Source organism: Chelonia mydas, chromosome 13 (genome assembly GCF_015237465.2).
Source record: "Chelonia mydas isolate rCheMyd1 chromosome 13, rCheMyd1.pri.v2, whole genome shotgun sequence".
Taxonomy (NCBI): domain Eukaryota; kingdom Metazoa; phylum Chordata; order Testudines; family Cheloniidae; genus Chelonia; species Chelonia mydas.
The window spans coordinates 10,461,033-10,473,345 of record NC_051253.2 but is presented as its reverse complement, the minus strand read 5'-3'; positions in this window follow the sequence as shown (position 1 = coordinate 10,473,345).

Here is a 12,313-nt window from a genome sequence, read left to right as displayed (position 1 = left end):
TGAGACACAAAAAGAGATAAAGTTACTTGCCAAAGGAAACATTGGCAAAGCTAAGAGCAGAACTTGAGTCTCTTGTGTTTTTAGGTATAAAACCAAATCCTGAAGAACACTGTGTTTCTGCTACTTTTCAGCACATGAGAATCAAAATTTTACCTCTTTTTCTGAAGCAATGGAAGTCTTTCCCTGAAAGGTTTTTGCACCATGGCATCTTGCAGACCTCACCAGAGGCAGCTCCTACCACTCTCACTGGGGACAAATAGCCCCTTGAATAGCCCCAATAGCTGCACTGACAAGGTCACTAGAGAGCTGCATCTAGTCATCCTGAGCTAAAGGGAGAGATATGTTAACACACAAGGGGAGAGATTTAGAAGTGGGGATTGCCAGAGTTTCAAAAGGCTTCACATGTACCAGAATGGAATTTCAGACAATCATCATCATGATTTATGCTTTGGGGGGCTGGAAATCACTTCACCCATAAAATGCTGCCAATTGGAATGCTTAGCATATTCTGTGCTGTGTGACCTCCCTGAATCTTCCTTGTCTGCAGCTTCTTCCATCGCTAAGGCTATTCTTTTTCTGAGTACATTACGTACCATGCAAGACAGCATGAAAGAATTACTGTATGCATTTCCCCTGCAGCCACTTAAAGGACACCCCGATATGTCAAAGTATTGAAATGGCTTTAAAAAAACATACCAACGGTTGGCTCAGTGACAGATATTGGCCAGTTGTGTGTCATATTTCATTTAATTTCTTCCTGTCCCTCTGCAGAAGTAAGTTACATAATATTATATTTTTATTAATTATTAATTATTATTATTATTATAGCATTCTAGACTTCCCTAAGAAGGAGAACAAAAGAGAGGAGTCAGCAAACAGAAGCTTTGGGGGTGTTTATCTCCCATAGCATAGGCACAAATAGACTGACGCAGTGTGTTACCTATATCAAATACAAATTATGATTACCATAGCTCTGTTAAAAAACAGAAGCCAGCACCTTTATTGGTTTACTAGCCACATTGGGCTTTGGGAAACTTATGCATTTGCTGACGGGATTAAGACATTTTGGCTGTGTGTGTGCGCGCGTGTGTGCATGCATGTGTGTGTGTGTCTCTCTCTCTCTCTCTCTCTCTCATGTAATCATGATTGGGAATTGGATATTTGACAAGCAGATTGGAAATCAAACTCCCAGTATAACAACTTGCATCTTTATTCTGACATAGTTATCTTCAGTGCGAGAAGGGGCTTTGTATTGACCACTTGAGTTTAGCTCACAGTTCCCAAAACAATAGGGGTCTGTCAGGCAAGAAATGCCTCTTGTCCTTGCTGCTGATGGTGTCAAGAGACCTGTATGTTTTATGCATGAAATTACAGCATCTAGAAATACAACAATGTAACCTGAAAGTGTTTGCCTAACTGATTAGAGTCAGGTCTGTTGTCACAAAGCCTTCTCTGACACAGGGGTGTGTCTAACAACAGAACTGCTGTATGGATGATTTCAAGATGATTGAACTATTATGACTCCCCTTTCAGTCATGCTACAGTCCCCAGCTTTGGAGCTGTTGACTGGGGGACTCCGCTGATTCCATTTTGAACCAACCCAAACCTTTGTAGGTTTGAAATTTACTCTTGGAGGAAAAGCTGTTCCACAAACATGTTTCCTTTAACCTGCAGATGAAGCCCAGCTTTCCAAGTAATATGGCCGTATGGCCTCAGCACCACCAAAAAACCAAGCACATTTAACTGAAACACACTAGACTAGCAGAATTCTCTTTTTAAAGGAAGTATGTTGTCGTGGCAACATACATATCAACTGTCCTTACGCTATTAGCAAAAATGGTACCTTTAAAAAATAATTGAGTTCAGTCCAAATTAAGTCCAAAAAACCAAGCACATTTAACTGAAACACACTAGACTAGCAGAATTCTCTTTTTAAAGGAAGTATGTTGTCGTGGCAACATACACATCAACTGTCCTTACACTATTAGCAAAAATGGTACCTTTAAAAAATAATTGAGTTCAGTCCAAATTAAGTCCAAAAGCATGCTTGTTTCCAAATGAGAAGTAACTATGAATTGTAAAGGGCCAGCAATACTTACTTTTACTCACTGTCCCAATCCTCCTGTGCATGCTCCTTATGTGGTTATGTTCCACTAAAGGAGACTTTATCAGCTTTATGACTCTGGAGAGTAGTGGCTATTAGTAGGTGCGGAATTCAGTCCCTACCTGCTTTAAAACTAAACTGGAAACGTTTAAAAGTTATTGTTAACTACTCCCCTTCCACCATCAGCTGTTGCACGAGGGATGGGGAGTGGGAGCTGCAGCTGGTTAACTAGTGGGAACCAATTTGAGGTCTGTCCCCTCTCCACAGGTCTGCAAAGGTAGATCAGGAGCAGAAACCACCAGACAGAGAAGAGGCAGGAATGGCAATGCTAGTGCTGAGATTTAGTGTTAAAGACCCTCCCTGTTATAACAGACACAGTAGGCACCATTCTTCTCTTACAACAGATTTGTACAAGATTATCTCCATTAATTCCACTGTTTTACCATTCAACTGAGTGGAGAATCAGATCAGGTCCTTCTAGGAAGTCATTTTAAAAACATACTAGTAAATTGATGGCAGACAGGCTGCTGGTTTAATCCTTGTTAAGAATTCTGCTCTGTTCCTATACTTTTGGTCACCAGTGAGCTGTAGAGATTTCCCACCTTTGCTTCCATGAATTTAGACCTCACTAAGAACCCAGTCCTGTAAGGTACTGAGTGCCTCTTTCCTGTGAGGTGCTGAGAAACTCCCACTCCCATAGTCTTAATGGGATGTGAGTCTGCTTAGCATCTTGCAGGATCAGGGTCCCAGAAGCCCCAACGTCAGATCCTGCTCCCACTGAGATCAAAGGAAACGTTGCTATTGAGTTCCCTAGGCACTAGATCAGGTTCCCAGGGAGGTCTGACTCTTAAGAACTTCTAAGTTACTGGGCTCAATGCAGGAATAGCAAGGTGGAGTTCTGTGGTCTCTGTTAAAATATATGGGTGAAATCCTGACTGACCCTACTGAAGTGGGGAGCAAAACTCCTACTAACTTCAATGGTGCCAGGATTTCATCCTATGAATCTATGAATGTTGTATCGTAAATTCTACAGCATCCCTCTAAGTAGCACAGAGCACCAAGTTTTTCCTCCCCACATGTGATGACAATCAACTGACCTTCTCTGGATTTAATCTGAAAGAGATATAGGTTAGAATTAAACCAGACTGGATGGCAATGAGATGTCAATCCGCAAGCATTGTAAAACATTACAAATAATAAAAAGAGAGCAAAAAAGAACAAATCTGATCAGGGTATAAATTCCCACTTATCAAAACTGTGTCCTACGAAAATGTGAAATATGTTATTTCTGCAAAAATATAAACACTTCTAACATAAAGCATCAGCAAAACAAAGTTCATTTTAGTCCTTTTGTGTGTATGTTGTATTTCCAAATCAAAGTTACATGCTCAAAAATAGTTACTCAAAAAACCGGAACGTCTCTTTTATAAGTCAACTTACCACTTGCAACCGGAAATCAAACATCCCTGCCATAATTACAATATGTTTCTGTCTCTCTGTCTTACACCAGGTGCACATAGCAGATGGAATGTCAGACCTGCTGTCGTACGTGTGTGTGTGTGAGAGAGAGAGTGGATGTGTCACCACCTAGTGACAGCAGCTTGCATACGACAAACTAATATTACTGCACAAATACAGCTGTTTGAACTATGGTGAAAATCTCTTGTGCTAATGTTAACATTTCAAATTTTCAGAAACAAAAAGTCAACCAGCTCTACATACCAGCAGGAGTGTTTGATTGGTTATCACTAGTTAAAATGTATTTTTATGTATCTGATTTCCTGAGCTACTCACCATTCTGCATTATAAGATACCCTCTTTGTTCCACAGTACACAGAGTAAAATGGAGAGGGTCAAAATAATAAAGGGTTAGATCGCATCCATGAGTATTCTAGATGATGAAAAAGTATGTTTTCCATTTCAGCTAGCTCAGCAGAATGATCTTAATACGATTGAAAAGCTCCTTAACACCCACATAAATATAGTAACACATTCACAATCATGTTTAGCTGGTCATGTTGTAGCCTAGAAAGGAGCTCTCCTCCTCTTCTTTTCCAAGTCACAAATGTTTTCCAGTACAGAGCATTCACACATCAGCGTACCCTGGGATAGAACATTCACGCACCAACCCTTAAGCTAGTGCAAAATAAATAACAAACCAAACAAGATTTATTTCAGTGATACAAGACTCATATTTTTCTTTAACCAGTGGGGATATCTGATCATTCCACATTGCAGACATTCAACAAATCACTTTAATTTCTCCTTGATTGGAATGTTTAAAAGACCAAATTACAATGTGTAGGAATTAACTCTCTAATGAACATAATGAACAGGGCTACATTCAAAAATTGTCAGATGAAATTTGTGCTTAAATTCCAAGGATGATTATTAAAACTGGGCAGACTAATATATTTCTTTGATACATCAAGCAATATGTATAACTCGTAAATGACAAGACCACATCATGTCAGTGTTCCTTAATCATATTGAAGAATGTAGGCATATATTATCATAGTAGCTTTTGTAAGAATAGTAGAGAGATGAATTCTTTGCAAGGTATTCAGTATGCCTGCCTGATAAGTTCCAGGCTCTAGATTTTCATCTGCACATAAATAGGATATATTTGAAAATGTCAAGTATTTTTTAAATCAAATTTCCATGTAAAGCAATATAAGATTTTGACCAAAACAGCCACATTTATCGGTGGATAAAAGCAGGAGAAAGTTCATCCTTAAATATTATACAAAACTTGATCTTCTTTCTGCAGCTCTTAGTGCAGAGGTCTATTGATGTTTTAAATTGATTTACTAACTACCACCAATGTCATTTCAGCTGCCTACATGAAAATGTTTGCTGAGTTGCAACAACTCAGAAGATTGCCAAGAGTTATAAAAAACAAAGGCCTAATAAGGAACCCAATATAAGCATCAGTCAAATGACTTTGGGAGGGGGGAAAATCAACTGCTTTCAGTTTTCTTAACATTGCTTACTTACAAACTTGCGAGTACTTCGTTGATTTCCATTTCCTAGATGGAAAGTACCTGAGTGATGGTAACAAAAGCGTAAAGGCAATGACACCACGAGTTGATGCTTAGAAGAAGATAAGTACAAGAGGCTTCAAGAACCTAAGAAATTAAGAGCAGGTGGTAGTTTAAAACCAATAGTCATTGGCATTATTGATATCCTGTGATGACCATTCCAGAATCTTTGGCCCTGTGACATTGGAATGACTCTGTACCTCCATTTTACCATGAAAAATTTAAAGTAAGGCCCCCTCCCAAAACATTTATTACTAGTTATTCGCAGCACTGTCTTGTTCCCATTGAAGCTAATGGGACTGTTGCCAACAACTTCAAGAGGAGCAGAAACAGACCTGTTTGCAGTTAACTACTTGAACGTTTGAGAAGTGAGCATCACATAAATGACGGTGGTTCAGATTATCAAGAGTAACATTTTGTACGTGCCTTGCACATGTGAGAGTCGGTCACATACAAAATGGCACCTTGGAAAATCTGAGCCAAAATCATGTGGAAAAGAAACATTTATGTAAAGGCTAATGTAGTATCTGGGATGAATGTCCCCTAGGATGCAGGGCCACAACCTATCCCCCGTCCCCAGGCCTGTATCTATCACTCTGGCCCTCACTCTTTAATAGGCTACTCATTTGTTTAGTGGAGCACTCAAGTGCATTACAAATTGAAAGCTTTAAACTGAACTGGTCTTCTTATTACTAGCAAGGTTCATATAGACCCTCTTTTTCTAATTCCAACATAATTAGCTACTGTAGTCAAAAACTCCCATGGGACTTGAATTATATCCTCTCCGCTTCACAGGGATGCAGTGCAGGTAGGGGAACTGTAAAAAAAAAAAATGGAAGACCAGGGAGGTGGTTCACAGGAAACCTTGAGAAACGTTCCCCCTGGGAGCTCCACTCAGCAGAGACAGCTGGAATGTTATGCTGCCCATGGCTACTTGGCTGTTTTTGAGCTCCTAAAAGCCTCCGCTGACTGGGAGAAGGTTCCGTTTACTGTACTGTAAGGATCTTTAACTATCCCAGGGTTTTACCCAGACATCAGTCCTTGCAGGACAGGGAAAACAGCTGCCTTTCTGTGCATGCGGAAAACTAAAGTGCCTACAGGCTGCACTATTAGCATGCCTATGAACAGAACTTTATGATTTTTCCATGCCATGTGCTGGATAGCTTGTGTTTGGAACAAAGGAAGCACAAGCTACATGGCAAAAGGACTATAAAAGGCAGCTGCATCATCTCCATTTTGTCTTCAGTTCTGCTTCTTACCTCTGGAGGAACTTTGCTACACTGAAGCTCTGAACAAAGGACTGAATGACCCATCCAAGCTGTGGATGTACTTCAGAGACGTAACTTAAGCCAGCAGTTTATTCCATCCCTGCTACAAGCCTGAACCAAGACTCGTCCCCTAACGCCCCTACTCTACTTGCGCTATATTGATGACATCTTCATCATCTGGACCCATGGAAAAGAAACCCTTGAGGAATTCCACCATGATTTCAACAATTTCCATCCCAACATCAACCTCAGCCTGAACCAGTCCACACAAGAGATCCACTTCCTGGACACTACGGTGCTAATAAGCGATGGTCACATAAACACCACCCTATACCAGAAACCTACTGACTGCTATTCCTACCTACATGCCTCCAGCTTTCACCCAGACCAGACCACACCACACGATCCATCGTCTACAGCTCTACGATACAACCGCATTTGCTCCAACCCCTCAGACAGAGACAAACACCTGCAAGATCTCTATCAAGCATTCTTACAGTCCTTGCCTACAGACAGCCCCCCAACTTGAAGCAAATACTCACCAGCAACCACATACCACACAACAGAACAACTACCCCAGGAACCTATCCTTGCAACAAAGCCCGTTGCCAACTGTGTCCACATATCTATTCAGGGGACACCATCAAAGGGCCTAATCACATCAGCCACACTATCAGAGGCTCGTTCACCTGCACATCTACCAATGTGATATATGCCACCATGTGCCAGCAATGCCCCTCTGCCATGTACATTGGTCAAACTGGACAGTCTCTATGTAAAAGAATAAATGGACACAAGTCAGACGTCAAGAATTATAACATTCATAAACCAGTCAGAGAACACTTCAATCTCTCTGGTCACTCGATTACGGACCTAAAGGTCTCAATATTACAACAAAAAGACTTCAAAAACAGACTCCAACGAGAGACTGCTGAATTGGAATTAATTTGCAAATTGGATACAATTAACTTAGGCTTGAATAGAGACTGGGAGTGGATGGGTCATTACACAAAGTAAAACTATTTCCCCATGTTTATTCCCCCTCCCCACCCCTCAGACGTTCCTCAGACGTTCCTGTTAACTGCTGGAAATGCACCTTGATTATCACTACAAAAGGTTTTCTCCCCCCCGCTCTCCTGCTGGTAATAGCTCATCTTAAGTGATCACTCTCCTTACAGTGTGTATGATAACACCCATTTTTTCATGTTCTGTGTGTATATAAATCTCCTCACTGTATTTTCCACTGAATGCATCCGATGAAGTGAGCTGTAGCTCACGAAAGCTTATGCTCAAATAAATTGGTTAGTCTCTAAAGTGCCACTAGCACTCCTTTTCTTTTTGCGAATACAGACTAACACGGCTGCTACTCTGAAATTTGCCATTACTGTATGCAATTGATTCCATTTAACCAATTTTAACTCTCATCTATATTTCTTTCTCTTTATGAATAAACCTTTATATTTTTTATTCTAAAGGATTGGCAACAGCATGATTTATGGGTAAGATCTGACTTGTATATTGACCTGGGTCTGGGGCTTGGTCCTTTGGGATCAGGAGAACCTTTTTTACTTTTACTGGGGTATTGGTTTTCATAACCACTCATCCCCATAAGGAGTAGTGCTAGTGGTGATACTGGGAAACTGGAGTGTCTGAGGGAATTGCTTGTATGACTTCTGGTTAGCCAGTGGAGTAAAATCGAAGTCCTCTCTGTTTGGCTGGTTTGGTGTGCAAAGGACCCCCAGCCTTGGGCTGTAACTTCCCTGTTCTAAGCAATTTATCCTGAATTGATACTCTCAGTAGTGTCCCGCCAAAGGCCGCTTCGTTACAGAAGGTAAAAAAAGAGAATGTGACTAAAGGAGGACGGGATAAAGAGAGTTTGGCTGGAATATACACATGGGCCAAATCTGGCAACCTTTACTCAGGTAAAACTTCCAGTGGCATCAATCCTGCACCTTTCTCGTAACTCTCATTGAATTCAATGGGAGCAAGACGACAACCTTCACATGGTGCTCCTGTTAAATGTTGGTGCTTTTTGTACTTTGTGCAAATTCACTAACATACCAATGTCGTCAAGTGGCCCTGGGACTTCGCATTGCTGACCTCCCAGCGCAAGTAGCATCGAGTTCAGTGGGAGTTTTCCTGACTAAAAACTGCAGGATTTAGTCCACATGCGACAAAAGGACAATGAATTAATTTTAATTACTGATAGAGCCTGCTCATATTTGCTTGATGTAGCTAATATTAGAAATTATTTTACTTTATCCAGGTTCTTATATCTCAATGGTGCTATGGGAATTGAAAATCACTGGTGGCCTGATACAGAGCCCACTGAAATCAGTAGGAATCTTTCTGTTGTTTTCAATGGGTTTAGATCAGGCCCTAATCCTTGAGTACTGTGCAAATATTTGTGGTGGGATTTTCATAGAATCATAGAATATCAGGGTTGGAAGGGACCTCAGGAGGTCAGCTAGTCCAACCCCCTGCTCAAAGCAGGACCAATCCCCAACTAAATCATCCCAGCCGGGGCTTTGTCAAGCCTGACCTTAAAAATATCTAAGGAAGGATATTCCACCACCTCCCTACGTAATGCATTCCAGTGTTTCACCACCCTCCTAGTGAAAAAGTTTTTCCTAATATCCAAACTAAACCTCCCCCACTGCAACTTGAGACCATTACTCCTTGTTCTGTCATCAGCTAGAACAGTCTAGATCCATCCTCTTTGGAACCCCCTTTCAGGTAGTTGAAAGCAGCTATCAAATCCCCCCTCATTCTTCTCTTCCGCAGACTAAACAATCCCAGTTCCCTCAGCCTCTCCTCATAAGTCATGTGTTCCAGTCCCCTAATCATTTTTGTTGCCCTCCGCTAGACTCTTTCCAATTTTTCCACATCCTTCTTGTAGTGTGGGGCCCAAAACTGGACACAGTACTTCAGATGAGGCCTCACCAACGTTGAATAGAGTGGAACGATCACATCCCTCGATCTGCTGGCAGTGCCCCTACGTATACATCCCAAAATGCCATTGGCCTTCTTGGCAACAAGTGTGCACTGTTGACTCATATCCAGCTTCTCGTCCACTGTAACCCCTAGGTCCTTTTCTGCAGAACTGCTGCCGAGCCATTCGACCCCTAGTCTGTAGCGGTGCATGGGGTTCTTCGGTCCTAAGTGCAGGACTCTGCACTTGTCCTTGTTGAACCTCATCAGATTTCTTTTGGCCCAATCCTCTAATTTGTCTAGGTCCCTCTGTATCCTATCCCTACCCTCCAGCGTATCTACCTCTCCTCCCAGTTTAGTGTCATCTGCAAAGTTTAGTGTCATCTGCATTTATTATTATTTATGCAGTTAATCTCTGCACATCCATGTGTCTTCCCTATAGTAACAGAAAAAGTTATTTACAGTGTTTAATGTAAAATATTTGTTCCATTAAAAGATTTTTCTTTGTGCAACTCCATGCTGTGTATCTACAGATAAGCCCAGTTCTTTTTATCTATGGTCTGTTCTCAAAAGTCATGCATTCGGTGCAGCAGAACACAGAGTTTGTTACAATGAAGGAGACACCTTGGATACATACACGGAATTCCTACTGATTGTAATAGGAGTTGTGTGCATGTATCGGAGGGAGTTTGACCTAGAGAGTTTATAATAACCTAATTAATTAATGTTCCCACAGTGTTTTGAAGATGAAATATGCGATTTAAATCCTATTATTATTGCTTCAGCAGAATGATGAATTACATTGCAGTAGCCTGATCAAGATAAAGCTTATGAAGAAGGAATGTTGTATTGCAGTAATGGCTATAGGGCTTGGAATAATTTCTGGGTATGTTCTTGCCCTGGGGCTGAAGCTGTTTTTGCCTGAGCCCTGAAGCCAAAGTTCTCTCTGAATGTCTGAACTTGCTTCCTGCTTGAAGTCAGCTTTCCTCTGAAGCCTGAATCATGCCTCGGATCTGAACCTTTGAGCTGTATCATCTGCAGCAGACACCAGGACTTCAAAATATTTTGTTGGCCCACTGCCAGGTTTCCAGGGCAGTACACACACTGGACTGGTTGGGCTGGTTGAGAATTGTTTAACTCTGATTTCAAATGAAATGGGCTTTGGGGGGCGGGGGTGGGGGCGACAATTTTTGTCAGAAAACTTTAAACCTCAGAGCTTAAACCTGAAAATATTTCTATAAAAATGTTGATCAAATTGTTTTAATGGGGTGGGGGAAAAATACACATACATAGAAAAAGGAACGAAATTGGGGCAGGGGACCAGAACAAAGAGGACTGATTGGCTAAAACACATACTGGATGGAGCCAAGGGATTAGAGATCTGGAGTGGAATCCTGACCCCAGTGAAGTTAATGGCAGCTCCCATTGGTTTCAGTGGAGCCAGAATTTCATCCCTGGTGTCTAGCTCTAGGAGCTTAGGGCTGGTTAGACCTCAGTTTAGGGCTTTCAGCTAAAAACTTTGTCTTATCCTGAAAAATGGGTTTCATGAAGCGCTGATTATTTCACATGGATGTTGGAACATGAAGTCCATGTATTTTTTAATTGGATCTTAAACTAAAAGTCCCTTATGTTTGATATTTACAATGGACTGGTGCTTTCTTTGCGGAAGGATGGTCCAGTGGTTAGGGAACTAGCCTAGAAGATGCAGGTTCAATTCCCAGGTCTGCTACAGACTTTCTATGTGACCTTGGGTAAGTCACTTTGGCCCAGATCCTTGCAGGGACCCAGATACCACTGTGATCCACAAAACTCCTGCTTGGCTGCTGCCTAATCCTGTAGGCACCTAAACTTACTTGGCACCTCACTTGCTAATGTAAAAGTCCCTTAGGTGTCTAAGTTTTTGCCTCTGGGGATACATGCTGCTGCCTCATTCTAGGCACCCAGACACTTATTTCCTGCCTATTCCCCAGTGCAATCCCAGCAAAAATAAGTGTTTGCCCCCCGATGAGGGGCCCAATCTAGTAGATGTGCTCTGAGAACAAATACCATGTCAGGCCCCGTTCAAAAATCCAGCCAGTGTTAGAGGTGCACACACTATACATTTTAGCTTTGTGGTTAGAGCACTCATCTGTGATGTAGGAGTCTCAGGTTAAATTCCCTCCTCCGCCTGAGGGAGAAAAAAAATGAATCCACATCTCCCACAAGAGGGCCCTAACCACTGAGTTCTGGGATATACTGATGCAGGCCTCCCTCAGTCTCTCCTATTGAAGCTGTTCCACTCTGTGCCATTCAGTCTCAGGCAGAGAATTGAACGTAGGTCTCCCGGTGGCTGCTGTAACCATTGGGATAAAAGTTATAAGGTGAGCGGTGGCAGCACCTCCCCTTTCAGCTGCTTTGCATGGAGTGCGGCAGGCACCTAATTAATTCACACAGGAATAATTTAGACATGTAAGATGCTGACTCCTGGAGTAGGCTGCCGGCTGCACAAGCAGAGATAGGCGCCTCCTTGCAGCCCAGTTTACATGCCTACCTCTGAGAGAGGGGTGGGGCTTAGGACACACCCCTCTCATTAGCATCTCCTATTGGGTAGCCTAGGCAGCTCCTGCCCAGCATGTCGGCTTTTGTGGATCCGCTCTCTCCCCATTCATTGTATAGGAAGTCTAGGCACGTAACCCAGGCTTTGCATATCCCGTTGTAGTTTCAGTGGTTTTCTAGGCACCTGAAAGTTAGGCGTTGTAATGCCTAAGTCCCTTAGCCTTTCTGTGCCTCAGTTCCCCATCTGTAAAGTGGGGATAATAGTATTTGCCTACCTCACAGGCGTGTTGTGAGGATAAGTACATTAAAGATTGTGAAGTGCTTTGAAATCTGTTGAGGAAAAGTACTATGTATTACTATTTGCTTTTCCCCTCATTACTTTCTCCTTGAGTCTAGAACCCCTATCTCCTACACTACAACTGTAACGTGCAATC